Source organism: Nicotiana attenuata, chromosome 5, assembly GCF_001879085.1.
Source record: "Nicotiana attenuata strain UT chromosome 5, NIATTr2, whole genome shotgun sequence".
Classification (NCBI taxonomy): domain Eukaryota; kingdom Viridiplantae; phylum Streptophyta; class Magnoliopsida; order Solanales; family Solanaceae; genus Nicotiana; species Nicotiana attenuata.
The window spans coordinates 53121994-53127461 of record NC_031993.1 but is presented as its reverse complement, the minus strand read 5'-3'; positions in this window follow the sequence as shown (position 1 = coordinate 53127461).

Genomic DNA, 5468 nt, shown 5'->3' with positions numbered 1-5468 from the left:
CGAGGTAGGGGGAAAGGGAGTTACGGTTTGTCGTCTCGACGCGGGCGGGTGCGTGTGTGTTAGGTTAGGTCCTACGTTTAAGTTTTAAGTAAGGTAAGACGAGTAGACTCGAGAGGTGGGGGNGGGGGGGTGGTCTCGTTTTGGATGTTCAGCCGCTGGTTTTCTTCAGCTCTTAGGTCTAGTCTTTTTGTCTTGTATCTTTTCTGTATTTTCAGCTCTTTTCTTAGGGATTTAGGTTTGTCACCTCTGGATGGAACGGCGGACTAGTGTGGGTAGAGTCTAGGGTCATAGGTCATTAGGGTGTAGGTCCTTTTATAGTCAAAGTTTAGGGTTTTAGGGGTATTGGTCTTGGGTTATTATGGGCTAGGTCCGAAAATTAGGCCTAAAAGTGAACTGTTTGAGCCCAAAATTATCTTTTTTCTCGCGAACGAGACTAAAATACGATCTCATTTATTAATTAGTCATTCTTAAGTAAAATAACTGTTAAAATAAGACTGGCCATTAAAACAAACTATTTTTGGTATTTTTCAAGATTAAAAATGACTATAAAACATTAATGAAACTATTTTTGTAATTTTTATTTTCTTGTAATAAAATGAAGTAGAAGAGTCAAAATTAGCTGAAATAAAGCTATTAGGCCTAAATTAAATATTTACGTACTAAAATATGAGTAATCTTGGGAGGGTCAAAAATCACATGTCTACAATGTGCAGTGTGGAAGAGCCAGCCCTGATATACCAGAGTTCGGAGAGATCTCAAGGACCTCTAAGCAGTACACATACCAGAGGGGCCGGACTTAATAACCTAAGAATAAGTGAGAGTGCTTGACAAGATTTGAAATGGTTTTGGTAAACAGTATAGAGAGGAATCTTAGGAGTGAATATATTTTCTGAAAAAAACAGTAATAGTTTGGTAGTAAAACAGCTTGAGAAAAGTATGAAAGCACTTTGAAATCAAAACACAAATCACAGAACAACCATATTCAGAAACACTTGGCAAGCAGGTTCCAAACAAGGAGAGAGGGGTTGGGGATACATAGAATACACCTTAGTGTATAGTGGAGCACAAAAGCAAACAGATGTATAGAATTACTTAAGTTAGTTACAAGGGTAGGTGATTGAGACATGGAGCAAAGATGTTGAGAACACATAAACCTCAAACACACAACTAGAGTTGCCTTGAGAGACTAGATGACTTAGCAAAGCAGAGTATGAAAGGACTTAGATGAACAGACTAGGTAAAACACCACCAATCATTCATAATGTAGACATGCCAACCGCACACTGAGCAAAACAAGATTTAGACATGCTAGACAAACAGTAGACGGACAAGTATAGTTGAGACATGCTAACCACATATTGAACAAGGCAGTATTAGGCATGCTAGATAAACAGTAGACAAGCAAGTAAAGTTGAGGCATGCTAATCACATATTGAACAAGGAAATATTAGGCATGCTGGATAGACAGTAGACAGGAGCAGAAAATTAACTCGTGACTGATGAACTAAGGCACCAGTTAGGGAAAGAGAACACAAGAGGTAAGACAGGTGTTGTGCAATTTCTAGCCTTGGCTTACGGCTGGCAAGACTAATGAAGATCACAAGTAGCAGGAAGAACAGAGAAAACATTTTAGAATGTAAGAATAATGGTGAACCAATGTTCATTTTTTTTAAAGTAAAGGAGAGTATATATAGTAGTTTAGGAGCGGAGCAGAGTAAGGTAAAGAAATCAGAACTCAGGAATCAGGGGAATTACAAAATCAATCACACACGAAATCAATGTAGTCTTCCTTTAATTAAGGACAACTACTCAACGGTTAAAGGACATGAGTCACTTAAGGAAAGAAAATCAAATCAGGCCTAAGTAAAGGGGTATACAGATAGGAGATTAATTAAGGAAATAATCGTGAAGAATCAGTAACATTACAGGCATTAAGGTAAGTGGAATAATTAAAGTCGTAAACAAGGGAATAAATCAAGAATCAACACATAAATTTTAACCAGGAAAATCAATAAATCAAAATCCAAAGTAGTACTGATCTAAAGAGAGGAAAAATATCAGTTTTCCACAAATAGACGAGTAAGCTAAATAAAACTTCATAAACACACATAAATTAGCCAAGGGATCGACTCAGAAACCCCAGTAGAGATGAACTAAGGTAAAAGTCACAAGATACTGAATTAGACTAAAGGGGGAACTCATGAGAGTCAAAGCACAGCACAAACAATACAACAAGTAGCTCGGAAAGACTCAGAATCAAAGCAAAAACATAAGAAAATTAGGGCTTTAGCATAAACTAGTTAGGGTCCAAGCAAACTCTTCGAAATCAGTCAGAAAACACATAAAAGTAGAAGATTAAATACTGAAAATTAGCAAAACGTTTTGAAGAAAGAGATTTTCAAGAAACCCTAGTTTAGGAAAATGGGAAGCCGTTCGAAAATCAAAAGATTTTTGTAAAACTTATGTAAAATAGGTTCAATCCATCTCAGATCTTGCACAAATCTGGGAGGTTCAAAGGATGAAATTAGGGTTTCGAGAAAAACAACACAGAAATGAAGAAGTAGGCTTAGAAATCCATAGGTTTAAGGCGAAATAGGAAGATCTTACTCGAAATCGAACCAGAACATCCTGAAACAGGCAAGAAAGGGCCACAGGTGTAAGCGGATGATCACGCCCAACTCTAGTCCTAAAAAGGATAAGCGATCGCTGCAAATATAATCCTGTTTACAAGTCCAGAGTCGAATCCCACAGAGAACTAAGGCTTAGCTATAGTTGTTCAATATCGCTAAGAAACACAAGTCCAAACAATTTTCTAATTATAAAGATTATAATATTTATTTTTATCTACTTAACTAACAAATCTAGAAAACCGTAAAACTATCAATTAACAAGGATAATGATTGGAGTAAAGATTAAGGAGGTCTAGAGTTATGATTTCCCCAATTGTCGGAATCCTTCCCGCTACGTTTTCTATAAATTTGCCTAAGTATCTCTACCGATCATGAGCGCTCTGACTGTCGTAACTCTCTCCCGAGTAATTACCACAATTTACTAGACGCACTCTCCCGAGTTACGCTAGCTGGCTTTGTTTATTACAGCTCACTTTAGATTGCACCCAAGGCTTCGTTATCCATAATCTCGCCTTTAAACCCGCAGTTATAGATCCCTCTTATACTTTGGGAGTGGTGTTGTTCAACAACTACCTAAATATGCACTCTCTCCCGAGTTATGCACACTAAATAGGCACAGCTAATTGAGGATCCTGTCAATTAACTACAACAAACACGTAGTTGAACAAATAGAGAAAATACTATGGCTCAATTATATAAAAATAACAAGAATTTATCCTACAAAAGGTTCCATCAAAATCCTAGATAACAAATTAGCTATTCATAATAGCATGTAAAAATACAATACTAAAAGTCATAACCAACAATGAAAAATAGGAAGAGGAAGGAAAAACTCGTAGAAGAATTTCCCGCCTTGCTCCTAGCCTGTTCTTGCCTCCAAGGGTGTTGTCTAACCCTAAAGTAGTGTCTCATCTCCACAATAGCCTCCCTAGGTCTAAGATATGTCAATAGTATGTCCAACCTCCTCAAAATAGCATTTTTACATGTATTTATACCAAGTAGGGTTGGGCCCAGACAAAAAAAAACCTTTCCTGCGCGAACTAGAACTTCGCTCTGTAAAAGTTGAACAGCCACGCCGCAGGCTGCGCCGCACCATGCGGCGCGTTAGTGCATTTTATCAGCAGCCTCAACTTTTCGCATTAGGCAGCATTTTACACTGCTGAGCCGCGCCTTGCAGCGCCCCATGCGGCGCGGCAGTGTAATTTTCTCAGAGTGAACTTATTTCGTCCTTTTTTAACATCCGGACTTATTACACGACCTCCGAACACGATCCCGACTTAATGTATTGGGCTTTTACTCAGACTTCAAAGCTCCAAATTGATCAATTTAGCTCCAAATTAGCTTTTGAGCTTAGGATCACTTCCTGCAAGGCATAAAACACGTACTAAGTGCAATTTACTATCATTTGAGCTCAAACTCAATTAAAGTGGAGTAAATTAGAGTGTAACAAATGACTAAAATACGCAATTATAGCCTATCATCAACACCCCACACTTAAACCATTGCTCGTCCTCGAGCAATCAAACTACACTTTATATAGACACGACCTTTTTAAACAATTCTCCTAACTCATCATACCAAGAATATTTAAAATAGACTAAGCACAAGAGTGTAACATCTTCACCTCAAGATTTGACTCACAAGTACCACGCATTATTCGCAACTCACCCACTTACTCTAACATAGAGGTCACTGAAATTACATTTCCTTCATGAATCAAGTGCCCTCACACAACAAAAGAGAGTAGTTCCACACAATAAAATTTAAGAACACTTAGGAACTCAAGATAGAAAGAATTCACTCACTCTCAGAAATAACATTCATATGCCACAAAGATGCACCATAGGCTTGCCCGTAGTGTACTACTCTACTAATCGAGCTCATTCAGTCTACGATCAAGTAGGACTTTATTTGGTTGTAATGTAGGCTGCGGGACGGGTAGGATACATTTAGATATAAGAGTGACTACACCTCCCTAAGCACTTTAATACATACACTTTAACATGTAAAATCCCATACTTATGTCAAACCATAACTCCACCTTCACATCAATATATATTAGCCCCCCACTTCTTTAAGCACAATTACAGCAAGAGTCACCACTTATTAAAGAAATACTTTTTTTTTTCACAGCAATACAACTATCTTTTGTTTTCAATTCAAGTGGCTCTTACTTGTTCAAAACATTGCACCTTTCTCCTGATTTCATTAGTTCCACTCAAAAGCCAAACCAACCACCCCACACTTTAACATTTACCTAAATCATCACAATTCAAGTGCTCATGAGAGGTTAGAAGGTTCAAATAGATGGTTAATTCAAACAAATGGGTAAGGCTTGTAATGTGGTTGCCAAAGAAACAAGATTACAGGCTCAAGGGGGTTAACTATGATACATAACAATTAGGTGGGTAAAATATACATATCTGGCTCAACAAGGAAACGCCTATATCACTTCCAAGACTGAACAACACTACTATTTCGCTTTGCAAACACACGGGGCAAGTTCTAGGCATCAAATGCACTGCACAAAATAACACCTAAACCTCACACACACATGGCACATAACTCACTCAGGATTGGATTCATCAAGACACTCTAGTCAAAGCAGTTAAGCAAAGTTAAAATCATATAATTTAAGGTACTTCTACAAAAGTCAAAAACTGAGCCTAAGCATCACAACCAAAGTACTCACTGTTCTCAAGGCATAACCAAGTCAAGAGATATTGCTTCAATTCAAAGCACAACACAATGACTCTTATTCCTTAGAAAAAACAAACTAACTACACCCGGTTCAAATAAAACCCTTGGAAAAGAACCGTGGTTTAAAGAAAAACCAAG